General features: G+C 38.0%; 1 protein-coding gene and 1 long non-coding RNA gene across 4 annotated transcripts in view; one reads left to right on the top strand and one right to left on the bottom strand.

Moving 5' to 3' along the window:
* grik2 (glutamate receptor, ionotropic, kainate 2) overlaps nt 1-21,923 on the top strand; it is a 786,146-nt gene that overhangs the window by 363,337 nt on the left and 400,886 nt on the right. The gene's annotated exons all lie outside the window — the stretch shown is intronic.
* Nucleotides 14,909-21,923, bottom strand: part of LOC120525506 — a 33,906-nt gene continuing 26,891 nt past the window's right edge. Inside the window, exon 3 of the long non-coding RNA XR_005632965.1 lies at nt 14,909-15,087. This is a non-coding gene — a long non-coding RNA (uncharacterized LOC120525506). The remainder of the gene's footprint in view (nt 15,088-21,923) is intronic.

Raw genomic sequence — 21,923 nt, 5'->3', positions numbered from 1 at the left:
ATCCCCGTCACCCTGTGTTAGGATATAACGGGTTGGACAATGACTGAATAACTGACTGAATACTGAATGACAACTGTTTGTATGAATGGTTCTTTAAAATCAACAATCAACCCTGTCCTTACACTGCTTCCATTGTATAGTTTGTATTTTGCGCGTGTGCTACTCTATGTGGACTTTTCACCTTAAATCAACCTAGCTGAGTAAAGGAAAATGGAAAGGCTACCAATCAAGAGGCTTGTAATTAATCAGACTACTAGCAAGTAACAAACACTTCACTAATTAATTGGATTGAAAAACTCTTCATCACAATCCATGCAACAAACACCTAAAACAAATGATACTGTAATTTGTCGATTGAGGTTGAGACAAACACAGTACATGTGTAGCATTTTTATTCTGTACTCTAAGCAGCATAATGTAAAGTAATGTAAAAACATCTGATCAACATTATAATTTTGAACTGTCTAATAAAAATGATCCAGTTGGCAAAACATCCACAATAACAAAGTGATGATGAAGATAACTCTTTTAATTATTATCAAATATTGTGTTAGGCAAATTTGAATTCTGTTGCTTACCTAGACCCGCAATATAAAAGCATGGTACTGTAAGGCACAAAATAAGATAATATACACTGCATTTTATTTTATCCTTTTCATGATGTACCTTCATTCTAAATTAAAGCTGAATGGTAATGCTGCAGTAAAAAAGAGAGGGCAATAAACAATGGGTAGCAGGTAGGGTAATAACTCAAATAAAACTGCATTATTGTTTAACACAGTTGCTGCCTTTGCATTGCAAGTGTAGATAGCAGCTTGATTAACATTATGCTTCATTTTCAAACTCCTGGTTAGGGCAAACTACCTAGGGACAAATAATGCTGACTTGACAGATGCTTTGTCTTGGGAACATTTTTTATCATCTCTTGAGGTCATTGAACTGCATCCATGTTAAACAAATTAGGTCACTCTGAATTGTTGAAAGGTGCTATTCACACTCTGAACAGAGGTCCCCTGCCATCTTTTTTTTTATTATTTAATAGCATTTGTCCTATATAGACAGTAAAACCTCAGTCCTTGTCAGAAATATTCAAAATTGGTGCATGTGATAGGCAGGAAGGACAAAAGATTTCAGGAGTAGTGTCAAAGGTATATGGTTTTGCTGTCCAGCATTGCTTGTGGCTATAACCCATTAAAACAAACATTCTATATAATAACTGATCATGATATTAACTAACCAAATTTTAAGGTATTTGAATTACTAGAACACAAAGAAAGTGAAAACAAAAATATGGAAAAAATGTACCTTTCTCCTACATTGAAGAGCTATAGTAACATGCGATATTAAAAAAAAAAAAAAAGTAGGGCTAAGTAGAGGATTTCTGAAGGACTTGGATTTTTGTGCAGTCAAACAGCACAAATAGCCTCTTAAAGAATAAACCTTAGAGTGGCATGAAATCCACTTTGATAATGGCCTTGCTGAGTAATTTGCCATCAGTTTTCAGAGTGAAACAGGACATTATAGTAGAAACACTTTATATCCAGTTTACAGAGCCTTTTTTTCTGTTTTTTCTAATAATGAGTATGACATAGCAGCCACCTTCTACCATCCATTTTCTGTATCTTGCCCATCCTCTCCGAGGAATGAGTTGAAGCCAAGAACATTCAGAAAAACACTGTATCAGTATATTTTTACTGGGAGCCTTTAGTATCAAAACACATCCTTTAGGAATATGGGGTAGAAATAATAAGCTGTTAAATGTACACAAGTGCAAGTAAAATAATTAGGGGATAGGTGACACTATCCTTCAAGAAGTAAACTCTAAAAAGATTTAGGAATTAATGTTGATACAACATTTTTATCCTTCAGGCAATCTGCAGGAACACTTAAGCAGGCTAATAAAATGTTAACCTATATTGGAAAAAATGTTGAATACAAATTACCTGACATTTTTCTGAAACAGTATAATGCTGTAATGTGGCCACATCTGAAATACCATATACAGTTGTTGTTGCAATGCTATTACAAAGACACAGAAAAATTAGGAGTGGTGTAAGGAAGAGTAACCAAATGCCAGACTGAACATTTGACCTTCACTGATAAATTCAACAATCAAACCTTTATTTATAGTATTGAAATTGTAATGATTGTAGTGATTAACTACTGCAGACATGTAAGATATTACAACATATCAATTAAGCTGATTCAACATAGTCCTTCACTTAAATATTAAATCTTTTATGTGAAGAAAATATTTTGTAAGCTCTGATGTCAGAGAGAAAGAGATTATAAGAATGGGCAAAAGGCTGCGTGAGTTCCTTTAAACGTTTGGGGGAATAGCAGGGGGCTCATTTGTGCAAGAGGTAGCTTATTGTGTTATATTTTATGGACGGAAGTACTACAGCCATCAAGGTCATCTGGTGCTTTTTTTGTTAATTGAAGCTCAAAGATGCCGGGGTATTGGGGTACAAGATGGATTTGCAATTCTGGCTATTGTGGCACACGGCTGGGGGGTGGTACCCAGCTGAGACGCCCAGGAGGACCGGAGGAGGGCTTGCGCCTCCTCCAGACCACGAGAAGGTGACCGCCCTGGTTGCACTGCGGACCACGGGTGCAGACCTTGGAAGCTCAACCCTGTAGGGCCCCGTGGCCACCGCCAGGGGGCGTCCCGGTGCCTGAAGAACCCTGGACCTCAGCACTTCCGCCACACCAGGAAGTGCTGGGGGGAAGAAGACTGGGGACACCCAGGGGGCTTCCTGGTGCGCAGCCGGCACTTCCGCCACTCAGGGGAGTGTCCGCGGAGGAGTGTCAGAGAGCAGCTGGAGCCCATCCGGACAGCTATAAAAGGGGCCGCTTACCTTCATTCAGAGTCAAGAGTCGGGTGGAAGGAGACAGGAGACTGGAGAGAGAGAAGTGGAGGTGGCCGGAAGGAAACCACTGGGAAGAGGGGCCTGGAGTTTGGTGGATCGGTGCTGGAGGTGCTGGGTTTGTGCACAGACTTATATAAACTGTAAATATTGTATAAAATAAAATGTGTGTGCTGGGTGACAAATTGTTGTCCATCTGTCTGTGTCTGGGCCACGTTCCACACTATTTAGAGAGCAAATTGACTATTAGGTGATTATGCCTATTAAACTTGACAGCTCTGTGAATTGTAGTTTTAGGACAGAAACAGATTTAAAGAAGAAAAGAGTCTTAATCAGAATCAGAATTCACTTCATAGGCCAGGTATACTAATGTATACTAGGAATTTTTCTTGATAGTATTGGTGCAACATACAAGGACAACACAAAACACAAAAGTTACTTATAAGAAGATGAAATATGAAATGCTAAAATATGATACAGCGTACATCGGCTATAAAAAAAAAAAGATATAGTCAGACTTGATTAGGCTACTAACTGAAGAAATCAGATGATAACTAAACCACATACACTTTCTCAGTAATTTTATTTACTTATTTATTTAGCTACATATTGTTTACCAAGTTTTTAATCTGAAGCATTTATATACATATGCACATAATATATGATATACTGTATATATTTACTCTATAGCTTTTGATTTGGAAAACAGGCAAAAACATTTCTTTTTAGTTTTTTTTTTTTACAGAAATGTATTGCCTCCTATGATATGTTACTAATCTGTGCCTTGTGTTCTTATATCAGTTTTAACAAATCTATATGTCAATTCATCCATCCATCCATTTTGCTATATCCTAACTACAGGGTCACGGGGCGCAATGCTGGAAACAAACCTTGGGCAGGGCACACACCCACACACCAAGCACACACTAGGGACAATTTAGAATCGCCAATGCACCTAACCTGCATGTCTTTGGACTGTGGGAGGTAACTGGAGTACCCTGAGGAAACCCACACAGACACGGGGAGAAAATGCAAACTCCATGCAGGAAGGACCCGGGAAGCGAACCCAGGACTACTAACTGCGAGGTAGCAGCACTACCACTGCGCCACCATGCCGTCCTATATGTCAATTCCAAAAAACAAAATTATTTTGAGTTCAGAGAGACAACAGGAAATTTCATTGCAAGTCAAACTACTATAAATATAAAAGTTCAACATTTACTAACATTGTGTTTAAACTTGAATTTCTAATAGTGAAAACAGAAGTTCACACTTGCCAGTATAAGGACCATATTGCAAAACTGGCCAAGGTTTGTTTCAATTCTATTACCTTTTTATATAAATCTGTGTAGATTTTCCAAAAAAAATTATTTTCATTCAAATTTCTCTTTTATTATGTGGCCTAAAGGAAGATAAAAATCTAATACTTTGTTATTAATTTCACATTAAATGTCAATATTCTGGTCAGGGTAGGCAGCCTGCTCTGGTGCAGCACGTTGCCACACCCACCAAACAACAAAACAGCTCGGTATCCCAGTTGGCAGCCCACTAGGCAGACATGCAGTCCAGTCCCACCTTCAGGAAATGACCATCTGCCTCAGCCAGGTGTTGCATGAGCGTCCCCTTGGCCTGGTCCAGCTACTTGGGTCCTCAACAAAGAGCATCCTGTAGGCTGGATCACCCTCTGGAAATTGTGCCCCATGGCCATAAGACCTAAACTGATCCTCCCTCACAATACAGGTAATGTGCCACATTCGGGATTCCATGAGCAACTACAGAGTCAAGACACAAAGTCATACCAGTGGTATCCAAGGTTTAATAACAATAATTCGTTGCATTTATATAGTGCCTTTCTCACTACTCAAAGAACTCAGCAATTGCAGGTTAAGGGCCTTGCTCAAGGGCCCAACACAGCAGAGTCCCTATTGGCATTTATGGGATTCGAATCGGCAGCCTTCCGATTGCCAGTGCAGATCCCTAGCCTCAGAGTCACCATTCTGCCTTCTCAGAAGAGATACAGTACCGAAATAGATCAGTCTTTGTCTTTGGTCACTGGATAGCATCTATGTCTCACAACCATATAGCAAAATAGGAAGCACCAAGACTCTAAGACTTAGACCTTCATCCTTTTGCAGAGATATAATGCAACACACCCCTTTCCAGTAACCTCATGACTCCCCCATGCTCTCTCAATCCATCTACTGAATTTACCAATGGATAAGTAGGATCATCAGAGACATGAATGTCTCTGCCAAGGTAAAGAAAAGCCAAGCAAGATGACACCTTTTATTGGCTAACTAAAGAGATTACAATATGCAAGCTTTCGAGGCATCTGAAGGGGCCTGAGTTGCCTCGAAAGCTTGCATATTATAATCTTTTTAGTTAGCCAATAAAAGGTGTCATTTTGCTTGGCTTTTCTCTACATTCATAATGGCTAACATGGTACAACACCTTAGTACTTCTGCCAAGGTAAGTAAACCTTTCAAGAAGGTTGACATTCTCTCTGCAGACATACACACTGCCCAAGAGGTCATTAAAGGTCTAGATTTTGGCTTTTATCCAAGACACTCGCCAACCCAGACACTCAGACTTCTCGCTCAGTCTCTCGAGAGCCCCGAGCCTCCATTAACTCTGCAAACATCACAACATTTTCAGCAAAGTCAAGATCAGTGAATCTCTCTTCACCTACAGATGGCCCACAGCTACTGGACCCCACGACCCTGCCCCACATGCAGTGTATGCAAACATTGAACAGAACAGGAGCAAGAACACACTCCTGAAGAACCTCAGAATCAACTCTGAAAAACTTACAGGTTCTGCCTCCACTCACAGCACGGTACCAGTGTACAAGCCAGCTATGATATCCATGGGGACCGACATAATCCTCATAGCCAGCACTGTCAGTGCCCATGGTTGCATTGAAGTCACCCATGACCAAGATCAACACTGCCACCTGTCTTGTCGGGGAAATTAACTGCTCCCAGTAAGCTTTTTTGCCCAGTCCATTCATTATGGCCTCCTAGCTGGGTATGCATCCATACTTTATCTGAACCAGGATGCCTGTATTATGTCCCTGGCACCTACAGTGTTTTTTACTATGTCTAGTTTTATTTTAATTGTATATATACATTTAAAGAGTTGATGAATATGTTACCCTGTTTTAAAATTTTAATTATTTAAATAAGAAATATCATTACTCAATGCACAATCACTTTCAAGTAGGAAATACTGAATTGATAAGGAAAGAATATTTTAAAAATCTGTATTGTGCCAAAGTCACTTTTCTCAGTTACATATCTAAACCACCTTGTATGACAGTGGTTGCAATTTAATGTTATAATATTAAAGTCAAAGAGCAATCAATATATACCTTTTTTAACATGTCTATTGGGTTATTTGGAGAGTAGGATTATACATCTCATTCAAATTATATTATTTATACAGTTTTATTTGGCTTTCCTTTTAATATGTGTCATATATATTTTAATATATGTCTGGTTTTGTTGGAGTATTGTCCTTTACTCCACCATTTTTGTCCTTTTGCTGTGTTCCTGTTGACCTGACCAGTTATTTTCATTTTATTATAGAGCCGAATAGGCAAGGCCTTTTACTTCCTTAGCATTTATCTGAGCGAATCTCAGGCTCAGAATTCTATGTAAATATGAGCGAAAATTGCTGCGAGTTCCACAAAATTAAAGTCAATGGGGAAGGACTAACAGAAATAGATTTAACTAGATTATAATGTTGCATTTATATTTAAAGTGTCCCCAAGGGCTAGGGAAATGTCTGCCAACTATACTGGACTGATTATTTTCACCAAAAAGGTGACCTGAGCTGTGTGGCAGCAGTGCCAACAACTGTACCACCGTGCCTATGTGATATCAAAGAAGAAAGTACACAGTCAAATATGTGCAATCATAGATTTTGTCAAAGCAAAGCGGAAATGCCAAAATCATGGCTAAAAGTCAGAAAAAATATGTAGGTCTTTTAAAGGCAGAAAATTCAAAGTAGAAATCTGTTGTAAATAGTAATAAATCTTTAATTATTATTATTATTTCATAGAGTCTCCTTTATTTGGGGGTGGGGTGTCAGGCTCCTTCAAAGTTTGTTTTTTATCTGCACATGGCTAATTATTATGCATGCCTAGGGCATGCACCTCCTTCTCTTATATTGACATGAAAATCGATGATCAGCCTGCCAATTTGGCTAAAAACACAGATAACTCGTCCCACAGAGTTTGTAATGCACATGATCAGCATTAAATACCCAGTGGGAGGTCCCATTAATGTTGGCTGTTACAGCTCCAGAGAATGTCACACTGGCTTCGCAACACATTACAGGGTTCTGATATTAAAAAAAAAAAAAAATCTCCTAAACCCGCCAAATTATCAGTAATTAATTCAGTGAAGAAGGGTGAGTGAGAATGCTGGAAATTCACTGTGAACAATGTTTTGCTAAAATTCGCTGATCAACAGTTTTGATGAGATTTGGAGCATGAAGCAGTGTTCTGCTGCCATCTTCTGGATGAAATAACATCATAGTGCAAAAAAATGCGTATTTTTCTATGCCTTCTGCCACTCTGTTATAGCTCATTAATATTCAAGAGTTGGGCAGAGCCATCATCAGAAAAACACAATGGCGTATTAACATAAAACTGTAAAGCTAGTTTTAGAACAAATTGAAAATGAACCATTAGATGAGTCCAGTGATAGAAACTGGTCATCAGCCATTGACTCAGATAATAGAATTGATGCATATGGCACTGTAAGACCAAACTACCATGATATGCTCAATGAATTTGGTGGCTTAAAGGTTTACCATGGTGCAAATGGCAAAAAGATTTTAATCAGGTAGGACAAGTAAGATGTTTGCTTCCTCAGTACTGATCACAATGCAGCAACTGTCAATGTCTATGTTGGGGGAAATGTGGAAATCACTAAGCCTCGTGCTGTGATAACCTACAATAACACAATAAGCAGTGTCCATTATGTGAATCAGGCACTGAGATTCTACCCTCTCATGTGCAAGCAGCAGAATAAATATAAGGAAAGTGCAAAATAAAACACACTTCTACTGTCCCAATTGTGATTTTGTGCTGTGTGTTGGTGACTCTTTCTAAACACATCACACAAAATGGACACTAGACATACCTTTATTAATATATTTATGTTGACATTTTTGTATTTACGTGTTTCTATTACACATAGTATTTTTTCTTGTTGAAAAAATGTCAATGTTTTTGGCTTTTTTTCCAGTAGTATGCTAAGGAGGCTACTTGGTTTAAGGCCTTCAGGTGCTGCAGCTTGTAGAGCAACAGTCAGGAAATATTTATTGGTGTTGCATCTCTTTTTCTGTGGCACTTGAAGCTGGCCCTCATATCTCAGTGTTATTCTTAAGTTACTAGTCTACAGTGAAATATCATTTGAATTTTCTGTTTTTTAACTTTAATTTTGTCTTTCTGTGATGGACAGTATGATTTTCTATTCTGTTCTGGTAAAAAATTATTATGCTTTGGCTTTATGCTTCTGTATTTAATGATTATGCTTTAGACATCCTTTTTGACTTTATTTAGGATTTTCTTTGTGTTTATTTGTATCTTTCATTCATATATTTACATTAGTTGCCTTGTTTTCTGTTTTGATAGCATTAGTTCTGTATTTCTTTTGTTCTTGTAATTAGATAATACATATATAATTTAAATATTATTTGGTGCCGAAATTTGGGAAAGATTTTATGATTTCAATATTTTCTTTGGTGTTAAATCATACCAGTCTGGAAATAATTTCCTGCCCACCTAAAAGTAACTGAACAGAAAAGAAACATCTAAGACTGCTGTTTGATTTGAAAGTACAATTATAAAATCAGCTGACTTCCATTGAATCATTTTCATTTTTCCAATTTCAAAAGATAAAGTATGTCTAACAGTCATTTGGTGTCAGACGATGGTATAGAATTTTTCTACTTACTTAAGAGGTGTTAAAAGCAATTAAATTTGTGAAAGATTCAATGTAGCTTAGCTACAAAGAGAGCAAGTAGCGACTGAAAGTCTGTTGAGAACCTTCCAAAATCATAGTAAAATCAGAGGTTCGGGTGAAGTTGGGAGCAAACAAAAAAGATAACCAAACGCATCACTATGCATGCTGTGTTACATTCTTCCTGGTGACTTCAACCTGTATATTATAGCACTGAGCATTTCATCATACAGAGTTTCTAATCATTATCACCCATTGGCAATAAAGTTGCTTACTCGTAGTTACTTGAATGTAAAGCAAGCCTGTCTTCCCAGTAACCTAATTCTAGAGACTAGCAATGAACCTGCCATTGGATAAAGTTTCAATTTGCAGTGCCCATTGTCAATAATTAGTAGGCTGTACTTTTAACAAATCTATGAATCATACCCCAAAGTTTTCGGCACCAATAAGCTCCACTCTTTATTTAACTTGTTTATCCTGTCATCTCTCTTCCCTACCTTTGTAAGTCTTACCTTGAAACTACATAGAAATATAAAAGTTCTAGTATTCATCTTCATCAAACTTAATGTGAATAAAACACATTCTGAATAGATAGGCTTAAGATGTAGACACGTTTCTTTAAACTAATAAAATCAATCAAAAGACAATGTACGAATTGCTATTTTTGTGCAACTGACCAATGGAACCCTTCATTTTGTAAATGAACAGGAATATTAAGCACTATGCTTATAATCTGTTATCAAAATGCAATAAAATATTTTCACAAATAAAATAATCAAAATTCACAAACTAATCAAAATATAATAGAATAATCCTATTTTGTATTTATCTGCAATAAATGAATTAACTATAATATGAATTAGGTGAAGTTAATTTAAAATGTAGCAAGGCTATTGAATAATATAGACTGATGTATCATTGTTGCATACAGTTGTGATCTCTGCACTTATGAATTTTAAAGGCTTCTGGACTGTTAATTTTATTAAATTAATAGTAGACATTCAGTTTGGCTAACTGGATTCAAGCTTTTAAAATACAGAGCAAAGAATAATGAGGCAGTTATTAAAAACCATTTGAATTCACAAAGTTTCAAACCAAAATTATGTACACATTAATTTTATAAGCAACATTTTGGTTGCAGACGAATGAGGAGTTAACACACAGAAAAAGCCACAGGACTGGATTGAATAATCACTTAAAGCCTGTGCTGATGAACATTCAAGTATCCTCTTTACTTATTCAGTCTGTCACTAAGGCTCCTAAAAGTGTTCTTTTTGTTTCTAAAATGCCTTCAGTACCATCCAGCCAACCCTGTTAAGGAGTAAACTCAGAGACATGCAGGTGGATAATCCAATGGTGTCCTGAAAAATGGACTAGCTGTATGGCAAACAACAGTCTGTGAGACTGCAGGACTGTGTCTCTAATGCAATTGTGAGCAACACACTTTGTCTTTTGTCTTCACTCTGTACACTTCAAACAATAAATATAACACTATGTTTTGTTACTTGCAGAAATTCTCAGATGATTCTGCACTTTTGGGGTATATTGATAACTAGCAAAAAGTAGTGTGTTAAAGAAGTTATGAAAAAGAAAAGGAAACATTTTAAAAATAACGTAACATGATTGTCAATGTAATTGTTTTGTCACTGTTATAACTGTTGCTGTCATCAAGGATTTGATTATCATTATGTCTTTCAATCAGGTTTGTATTTGGAGGACGTGTTGTGTTCAAGTTACATTCTGTGTTTGTCAACTGTTGTAAAGATAACAGGTTTCATTCATGGAAGTGTTCACTACCCAAATCGCTACTCGTAAATCTAAGATGTTTAACAGGCATTCTCTGTATTAACTTGTGGATTTGCCTGTGAATATTTAGCGGCAGCGTGTCTATGAACTTGTGGAATTGCCTACGTATATTTAGCGGCAGCGTCTCGATGAAACTGTGGATTTGCCTGCAAGTATTTAGCGACAGCATGCCTATTAACTTGTGGATTTTTCTGCGAGTATTTGGCGGCAGCGTCACAAAGTTGTTTCCATCTAGCAGCATCAGAAAATGTACCACGACGTCTGACACGCCTCCTTTTTACTGTTTTCTCACAGCTTGGATTGCTGCTGACGGACGGCCTTATATGGGCAGGCAGTCGATTACGTGGGAGGCGTGGGGATGGGGGACGCAATATAGGCAGTCAGCCAACTACGTGGGAGGCATGGTGATGGGGGACGCAACTCCGCCTCACACGGCGATTGAGATGCAGGCTATGGACGTACAGTGGTACCTTGGTATACATCTGCTTTGGAATAAGTCCAAATTGGTATACGTCCCGTTTGGACACGAAAAATTTTGCTTGGTATACGACCTTTATTTGGAATATGATTCGCATGCTAACCTTGTTTACCTCTCTCGAGACAAAGCCACGACTGCCCATGAGAGTTAGTGCGGCAGTTGCTAGCATTCAGTGAACAACCCGCGCTATAATTCTCTGTGAACTTTCACGTATGTGATATAGCGGGTCCACAGCTCCTGTCAAAGTCCAACTTTAGAATGCTTTAGAATGCTTCCTGCTCTATTTTAACTTCGTTGTGTTTAAGAAGACTTTTTTCTATTGTTTTTAACCTCCACGTTTCACTTCTGATTTTATGGATTATTTATTGGAACTTTGGAGACTGAACTTTAATTTGAACACCTTGTTTTGTTAATTGTTTTAATAAAAGCACTTTGCACTTTTTCACCATCCCCTTGCTTTTTTGTTACTGATGAGGTTAGCAGTGAGGCACATTACCGACGATATAGGGTTCAAGGGCTCCCCAGCAGCTGATGGGAGCATACAGCAAACCTGCATCATCACAACGTGATTTTGTGTTTTTTTCATGTAAATTTGAATTGATTGTTGAAAAGTATGAAGGTGGCATGCATATCCGGGACATGGCTGTTACATACCGTTTGCCGAGAACTACGATTGTGAAAAACAAAGATGTTATTAAAAAGTAAAGCGAGGTAAAATTTTCATTTATTTCATCTAAGTGCTTTTGTATTTATGTATTTTAGTATTAAGCAGTGTTTAAATTATTTTATACAACCCCATCAATGTATAATATGCCAATAGCAATAGGATTTTTTTTTCATGGGAACGGATTAATCATTTTCCCATTATTTCTTATGGGAAAAATTTGTTTGGTATACGTCCTGTTTGGTATAAGTCAAAGGGTCTGGAACGAATTAAGGACGTATACCGAGGTTCCACTGTATATATATATGTACGTAAGTAGGATTCAGTTATGACCGTTACGTGTAGGATTTCAAAATGAAACCTGCTTAACTTTTGTAAGTAACCTGTAAGGAATGAGCCTGCCAAATTTCAGCCTTCTACCTACAGGGGAAGTTGGAGAATTAGTGATGAGTGAGTGAGTGAGTGAGTCAGTGAGTCAGTCAGTCAGTCAGTGAGGGCTTTGCCTTTTATTAGTATAGACGGGATGTGACAGAGTATAGGAGTCAGATGGAAAACTATGTTTCTTGAACCAGAACTGCAACTTAACATCAGCAAAACTAAAGAACTGGTTATTGAACCAAAGATTCTTTGCACCTAGTCAGTACTCAGGGGATTGGATGTGGAGGTGGTGCACTGTTACACATACTTGGAAGTGCACATTAATGACAGGCTAGATGGGTCTAGTAATACAGAGGAACTGTGTAAGACGCTGCAATGAAGACTCATTTTTTCTTAGGAGACTGTATTCTTTTAGTATGGGTAGTGACATCCTTCATATTTTCATTCAACTCTGTGATGAACAAAAAAATTTTCTGTGTTTTGCCAGTAACATCTCTCATATCTTCAAGAGAGTTCCCCCAATGTGTCTGTGTGCCCTTATATGGAGTTCCATCCAGAAAATTGTTAGTTGTTGTGTTTCTTCACATGCTCATAAGATTTGCTGCGTATCTCCTTGACTCTGAAGTGCACTAAGGCATGCTTAAATGGCTTTCTAGCTGATTTTTGGAAAAAAAAACACAAAATAATTGATTATTATAAAGAAAGAGTTCAAGCATGTTGTACAGGAGATTAATGTATTTTTTTTATTAAAAAATAACATTTTTCTTTAATGAAAGTGATGAAGAAAATGCATATTTAAAGGGTGTTATATTTTATGGCATTTCTGAGGGCAAATATAATCAATGCATTTCTTTTTTCATTATTAGCTGTCAGATATAGCCTAATTTGTCAGGAAACTGTGGCACTGTGCACTAATCGCATATTCAAAGTGGGCTAATTTCTCATTCAGCAGCAAGTGCACAACCTAGCAGTTGAGTCCTGAAGAAATGAATATAGTCACATATAATAGTACTAGTCTATTAATCATGTAAATTCATTCTGCATCCCTAGCTGGAGGGTTGCCACACTTTCATAGTGCAAGACATACTAGTATGACTCTAAAGTAGGAATGTTTATAAATGTCAGGCTTACAGTTATGCAATGGTCTGACAACAAATAAAATATACACCATATCAGCAGTAAATATATTATGTTTATTTAATTCAAAGCCTTAAAAAGCACAATGCAGTAGAAGAAATGCAACTTTTAAAACAGCTATATAAAACAATGTTCTAAACAATCTTTCTTGACAATAACCATCAGTTAAAATATTATTAATCTTTTGATGATCCATCCGTCTATTATCTAACCCGCCATATCCTAACTACAGGGTCACGTGGGTCTGCTGGAGCCAATCCCAGCCAACACAGGGTGCAAGACAGGAAACAAACCCCGGGCAGTGCGCCAGCCCACCGCAGGGCGCATACACACACACACACACACACCAAGCACACACTAGGGACAATTTAGAATCGCCAATGCACCTAACCTGCATGTCTTTGGACTGTGGGAGGAAACCGGAGTACCCGGAGGAAACCCACGCAGAGACGGGGAGAACATGCAAACTCCACGCAGGGAGGACCCGGGAAGTGAACCATCTTTTGATGAAAAACCTTGAAATATAATACCAAATTATGCAAATAGGAAAGATATATCAGTGTTCTTTTTAAGATATTCTTGCTGCCTAAAGACATGATGGTTTTCTGTAACAATAGAGCATTGTTGGGCTTTTTCTACTAATATAACAATATAATACTATATAGTTAAATGCTCATAAAGACACCCATGGTCTTCAATTAGTCTCTCACACATTTATATATAGTGACCTGGGGTGATGATTGCACCCCTAGAGGATACAGACGCTCCTGGGAAAACCCCTTGTAAAAACGCTGACAGACTACCTTCACATTGCTCCTTATCTTACTTGCTAGGCTACTTGCGGCTCTGTCGCATGATAAGCTTCCCGCGCGGTACTCTGCATACTTAAAAGCCTGAACAGCACCTGTCAATTTTGGAATTGATTGTTTGCATCCCTCTCTCTCTCCGCGTGCCACAATATATATATATATATATATATATATATATATATATATATATATATATATATATATATATATATATATATATATATATATGTATATTATATAAAAAAATTTAGGGTCGAGACGTGATCATCTCAGGGAGACACTTTGAAGTCCCACGAGACTACTTGCATGTCACGCCCTACTTACAAACAATTTCTCTGAGAAACTTTAATGTCCCGGGAGACAAGGAAATGAGACAAAAGGACAGCTGCTTTACAGGCTTTTAAATGATCATCATGCAGTACAACATGCGGATCACGCAGCTCGGTAGCAGCAGCTGCAAGCCAGCTGCTGACTCGTCCACATCTTCTTAGCATGCTTTCAACACCCTCTTCACAATGCGAACGGCAGAGACGCGTAGTGGTGAGCGTGAAGCGCACCCCTAGAGAAAGGGGTTGGGGCGTGGCCAAGCAAAGCGACCAGGGCAAAGCCCCCTAGTGTGTATATATATATATATATATATATATATATATATATATATATATATATATTGTAAAAAGAAAGACAAAAACAACTATAAAGGTTTGGGGTTTCCGGCCCCGTATACTGTAAAACAGTTTTGCAGAAGTAAATTGCACAGTCAAGGTTAGTACACATTCGTGCTATACAGTTGACCGCCCAAAGATGGCGGAGTGGGAGCATTTATGAGGTGGGACCGGAAGTAGAGGTGCATACTGGGTAGAAGCCGAGGTGGATAGTGGGATTGGTGACGTCATCAGGGACTGACAGAGGAAGGGCGGAAGTAGTGGTGCGTGGATGCTGATTCAGACCGCTTCATGGCGGCGGTGCATCTTTCTTTCTGCGGAAAACAAAGAGAGGAAAGTTAGTACCCCGTCACACCCTTCTGGCATATGAACTCACGATACCGTTTTAGGTCCGTCCGCGGCCCCCTATTCGCACATGCGTGACAATATATATAGTAAAAAGGAGACACAACAAAATGAAAGATTTTGGGTACCACCTCCGTGACTCCATATAATTTGAAGACATGAGTTAAGAACAAAACTGAGAACAGGATGGCAAATTACCAATTATATAGTCACTCGCCAGAAAGGGGCGGTGCCAGGATCGTGGACAAGAAAACTAACTTCAGCAGTGGAGAGGCTGCGAGTATTCTGTTGTGCACAGAGAGGAAGAGAGAAGGCAATAGAACCCAGTATAATATACTGTATATGGTGTGTGTGTATATATATATTAAACCCACTTTCATGCAACCATAAGGCAGCACTACTAACCACTCTACCATCATGCCATTCCATTAAAATAAAAATCTTGGACAATTAAGTATTTTAATTGCAGTGTCTGGAAAACCTGACAGGTTACATGCTTCACAATGTCAGAAATTCCTTTGTGTAACCCTAATATAAATAATTTTGAAACTTTAGCTACATGTAATATTTACTATCAGTAACAACAAAAAGTCATCAGTGTTTTAGAACATGAAGTATAGTTGGTAATTCACATTTTGTACATTTTGCAGCAAGCAAATGTATTGTTTATATGTACTCATCTTGTAATATGCTTCTACACAAAATTACATCATGTTAAGTTTTATTATTTGTGCAGACATTGTTACTCGTATTAAAATTAGAAGATTCAGACTTTTGAACAAAATAAAAAGTGTCTCCTTAGACATGCATCCCATGCGAGTTCCATCAAATGGTATCATTATATAGATTTTGTGCTTGTTACATTTTGGAACACTTATTTCTGAAAACTTTATTTTTTTCCAATCCCTTTAGCAATTGCCCATGAAATAAATATATATGGACATGAAAGATAATATTCATGAGAACAGTTTAAAATTTTACAGTTCTTTTTTGCATGACAAACAAAATGGTTAATGTGTGCCTTACTTGTAAATCGGAGAGTTAGACAGAAGTCAGCATTGTGATCCTGCAGTATATAGTGTGTCCTTCATGAGGTTTGCATGATCTTTTGCTGATTTTGTTCCACCATCGAAAGATTAACTGGTAACTTGTGAAAGAGTGTGTTTACCTATGGATTGTTTTTTCCTGCAATGGCCTGTTACTACTTAGGTTATTTGAGACCCTGAAGTTATTCAAAAAATTTATTAATTGACTATCTATCTATCTATCTATCTATCTATCTATCTATCTATTGCATTAGGAATGATTGATCGATAACTGTCAAACTGGGGACAATAGTTGCTTAGAGTTTTGTCTGGTATGGTCTGTTAATCTGTCTCCTTAATTAAACATTCAGCCTGAGTAGAATGAAGAAAGCACAAAATGAGAGGTAAGTTATTTTTGGCACATGGCCAAAAGATGCTGGGCTTCAATCTACAGGGTCCTTGTTTCACACATGAGAAATCATGTCTTGCATGCTAAAGAGAAAGTATTTTAACTCCTAGTGGAACATGGTTTTATGAAAGCTTAAACGTTCTTACACTTTCTGCATTGCGGTGATATAATTTATACTTTTATGGTACAGCATATCCCAAAACTACTTATAATGTGCATACTTAGCTAATGACCACTTCCCTTGATCATTACACTCAACACCAACATACTTTATAAGAAAGGAAACTTACAGGAGATCATACAGGTTGGCGTAAAATTGACCAGCTTATGTCCTAATTAGATTGTTTTGGAACAGCTATTATAGTTGTCAAGAGTGAGAGGGGGGGAAAAAATAATTCAGCACTACATATGGGGAAACACCTTGGTTAGTTCATGGCTAATTAGTCATCCTGCCCTGAGCCTGGAACATCTATTCATTTTCTTGACCCATTTCAGAATGTGGGGATGAGCCAATCCCGTCAGAGTCAGGTGCAACGTGGGAGCTAAATGAGGGTGCGGGTCTGACACAATACACAGTAAGTCATACTCCAATGCTCATTCATTCAAGGTCAATTTAGCATTGACGGTTAAAGTAACACACACAGAATTGGGAAGCAGGAGTTAAATCAATGTTAAAGCAGGGTTAACTTGAAAACTTTACACAGATAGTGACTGTGCTGTGGGCCATGACCAGGACACTGGAGCTTTGAGGCAGCAGTACTAGCCACTGCACCACCATCATGCTCCTATACTAGCCTGTATGTAGCAATTTATAAATATTAACTATGCATAAAAACATATGAATTTAAGACATATGAGTGAATTAGGACTGCTGTCTTTCCCAAATATGTTTTGAAAGTTTTGTGTAACAGACAGTAATTTATGGAGAAGTAGTGTGAAGTTCAGAACTTGTCCTCTTTCTTGCTCAGGGTTTATAATTTCTTTTTGTATAATTCAGATGCTTTGATCCAGAGATCAGATGAATTGCTGTTTTTAGAACCAAATCAACCATTTTAATGAGTTTTCTATTGCATACTGACCAGAAGTGCACACTGTGGTCCCTCTAGAATGTTGTAAAAACTTATCACTTTGTCCCATTAGTATTACACTTAAGCCTCAGTAGTATTCTATTAATGTTCTTTATTGTGTCTTATTTCTATGAAAATCTATACTGGAACTGGTCCATTTTTATTCTAAGTTTCTTTCTTATACTAATCAGTATAACTAAAGAATCAGTCTTTAGTTTAAATAGTATCATTGAGAGAATCAACAATCACAAGGTACTTTACAGAGCAAATAAAGATGTATTCCAAACTAATCAAAAAATATATTACTTTTTGATTCAAATGTTTCAGTAATAACCTATAGCAGAGTGCCTAAGTAAAGAGAGATTATGCAGATTTAAATCAATGAAATAAGTTGTCTTTACAAAATATTAGAATAAGGCCATCGTTGGAACTTTACAAATAGAACTAAGCAGGGGTATCTAATCATAGAGGCTGCAAAGCTAAATGCTCAACAAGAGAGGGTCTTTGGAAATGTGATAAGCAGATGCCTGCAGTGTTGGTAAGATTCAAGTAATTATGACAGGCAATCTGACATGTTGAAATTACCATCTTACAAAAACAAAAGAACAGTTTTGAACCTTCACATACAGTATGTGTCTCCAATAAACAGAACTTTTAAATTTCACCATTTATAGTTCTGTCTAATTTGGTCCTTCATGATTTCTATTGAAGTAAAGTACTATTTTCAAAACAGTATATAAAATACTATACCATTTTCTATACATGCAAGTTGGTGGTGCATACCTTTGAGCAACATTAGTGTAATTTAACATTATAAGGTATATTATATATATGATAGTGTGGACATTAACATAATCACAACAGTATTACCTGTGCAGAGATCTGGAAATTGCTATAAATGTATGCATAAAAATTCCAAAGTAGTGAAGGAGAGTCAGGCTAAAAAATGATTGCCTACTAAAGAATAAGGGGCTTTAACACTAGAATCCCTGAAGCCTATGAAAAAACTTGTAATCTTGACCCACCTTAAATCTCTTTGCACCTCTCCATCAGCATCTTTGCTTTGCAAATGTGTCAAGCAGCAAGCAGCCTGCTAACCCATTCACTATTGACTTAGCTGAAGTCAGTTACAAAATACTCCCAGCTCAAGTCTGTTTATCTGGGTGTGAAGTGCCTTGAATTGCATAGGGTAAATAATATATCGTTACTTGGAATACATACATTTCATGTGTGTTCCGTGTCTACAATGACCTGAGTAAATGTAGGATTACAGAAAATACGAGGCAAGAAATTTTGAATACATAACTAAAACAGAAACTTTTTTTTATGTTCTTATAATTGGCAAAATGCTGACGTGAAGTGTATAATGTGTGAAGTCCAAATATCAAATACAGTAGTCTCCCGCTTAAGTTGAACTTGAACCTGCAAAGTTTGTGCGTACTTAGCCGGTAGGTGCGTACTTTAGGTTGGCCACTCCCAAACGCAACTTGAACCTGCAAAGTTTGCGCGTACTTAATCGCCACTCCCAAATAGCTTGCATTTCGCTACGATGTCAAAGAAACCAAACGGCAAGAGTCTCAATGAGTCTCAACGCTGCAAAATCATCTTGAAGCTAAGCAAAACGTCTGCTCCCAGTAAGAGGGCCATAGCGCGGGAGTACAAGGTTAGTGAAGGCACTATCCGAAAGATTTGGGAGAATCATGAAGCGATCCAAGAATGATCTGCCCTGTTGACTGAAGAGGCTAAGGAGAAGACTTTTCAAGCTTCAGTTGGACGATTTGTGGAGCTTGAAGACATACTTTATGTCTGGATTGACAGCATGCGTCATGCCAGCCTTCCTGTATCGCCATCCCTCGTCATTGCCAAAGCGAAAAGCATTGCTTCCAGCCTGTCAATTCCGGAATCAGATTTTAAGGCATCTTGGCAATGGTTAAGTCGATTCAGAGTTCGGCGTGGATTGCAGAAGATGCTCCTACACAGAGAGGAAGCAGAAGTCAACAAGAACGAGCTGCTTTAGAAAACCTTTATGCAATTATCGCGCAATATGACCATGAAAATATCTACAACATGGACGAGACCGACTTGTTTTTTTGATTGCTTCCGAGATATAGTTTTCTTATGCCAGACGAGGATATCTCAACCACCAGAGGCAAAAAGAAAGCGAAAGATCGAGTTTCTCTGATAGTTAACGCCAACGCAACCGGAACTCACAAAATTCCTTGTGCTTTGATCGGAAAACCCAAAGAACCAGCTTGTATTAAGGACTGACATTGGCCAGTTCCTTATTTCAATCAAGCGCAAGATTTGGGGTTTTTAGTCTCATATACTGCAACAAAGAAAAAGGTCAGTCGTTTCTGTACAAAACTCAAAAGACCTTGAAGGGAGGGAGGACGGACATTTTATGTGGGTACTGGATATTGAAGTGAGGTATGCTGGGATAGGTGTGATGGATTCTGGGATTTGTGACGTCATCTTGGGTCATCAGAGGGAATACGTAGACCCAGAAGTATGCTCTTCTCATAGCTGTCCGGGCGTTTACGGCTTTGACGCCTCGGTCATTCTAAGGAAAGAAAGAAAGACACATTAGTACACTGTCGTCATCCCCCACCAAGGGGACGTTTCCGAAGCAAACCGGGTCGATTAGCTGCTCCTCAAGCGCTCGTGCGCGACAAAGTGAAAAAGCGAACAGGACGTTGCGTTCTATTGCTGATGGACAACGCTCTGGGACATTTTGGGGACATTGGGGACAGTTTTCTTTCCCCCGAATTGTAAAAGCTGGAAATAGCCTTGTGACATGGGAATAATCACAGCTCTGAAAAAGCGATACAAATATTTGTATCTCAAGGATGTTTTTGACTTTTACGAACTTGACGAGGAGGCAAAAAGTCAAAAGAAAGATCAGGGGTGAAGAGTGTGACGAGGTGCTGCAGGGGCCTTTTACGGGAACCCAGCGCACCTTCTCGATGCTGCAAGTTATGTGAAAGAAGCCTGGGATTCTGTTTTGCCAAGCTCGATCAAAAATGCTTTTGTCAAGACCGAACTAATGACTTTAGAACCAGAACTGGAGGCTGATAGCAATGTTGAAGATGTGGGCACCGAAGTTGTGAAGGCTGAGGAAACCTTGAATTTATCTATTGCTCCATCAGAACTGGAGGACTTTGTTCACTTTGATGACGAGAACAATGAAGAATATGCTGCTGCGGTGTTGGAAGATGTTGAAGAGCTTTTGGAGTCGATGAAAATTGTTGAAACAGTGATGGATGATGATGATGACGACGATGTTGATCCTCAAGACCTGAATGCCGGTTTAGAAAGTGGACTTGTATTTCAGGGGTTCGAATCCCTTTACAAGCAGGTTCTCGACATCGAGGATCAGCTGCTCTGCTCTGAAGTTCAAATTGAAGCTGATGATACATTTGATGATCGTAAGAAATCATTTGAATCATTTCAGAGCAAGATCTGGGCTGTCTCCCTCAAAGCCAAGCGCAAGAAACTTCACAACCTTCGCCAAATGACGATTCATGACATGTTTAACTAATAAATCTTGAACCCAGAATTTTAGGAAAAAATATGTGTACTTAACCGGGATGCGTACTTAAACAGGTGCGTACTTAAGCGGGAGGCTACTGTAAACACTTTCACAGAAGGTATAACAAAACAAGTACACTTTTATTCAAGAATATAACCAAAGAAAAATAAATTATTCAATTAACATGTTGTTGTCAATGAGTAAAAACTGAAACTCAAATGTCAATTGACAGAGAGTTGACATATCTACTGTATTTGGCTGTTGTAGAGGAAAAAGCTGCGGCCCCAGAAGCAAAAAGTTGTGGGTTCGAGCCTGGGCTCTCTCATTTTGAGTAGTGAGTTTCTATTATTATTATTACTATAATATATTAAAAATATAAATTTGATTTGAGTCTGTAACACCTGGTGTAATGCTATGGATATGCTCCCTCCCCCAGTCCTTCCAGCATAGAGGCATCCCGGCTGGGCAGGGTTCCCAGCCGTATGCCACAGTACACTTATATATTTAAATATGTATAAAATAGAGAGAGAGAGAGACTGAGCACATTAACACACTTCATAATAAACAATAGGACACAGGTAAATGTATACATCTCCAAAATACATTTTGCTCCTTTCATTACATAATAGTTTTTTAAAATGCTATGTTGACTGCATTAACTGCTTCCCCATCAATGATTTGTAGTTTGCATCATTCACCTCTACCAAATTAAATCCACTCATGTTTGTGTATGAGTTCATTTAATAATGGGGCCTGAAGTCAATGATATGCTTCC

Source organism: Polypterus senegalus, chromosome 3 (genome assembly GCF_016835505.1).
Source record: "Polypterus senegalus isolate Bchr_013 chromosome 3, ASM1683550v1, whole genome shotgun sequence".
Taxonomy (NCBI): Eukaryota; Metazoa; Chordata; class Cladistia; order Polypteriformes; family Polypteridae; genus Polypterus; species Polypterus senegalus.
The sequence above is the reverse complement of the archived record's forward strand: the minus strand, read 5'-3'. Positions and strand labels throughout refer to the sequence as shown.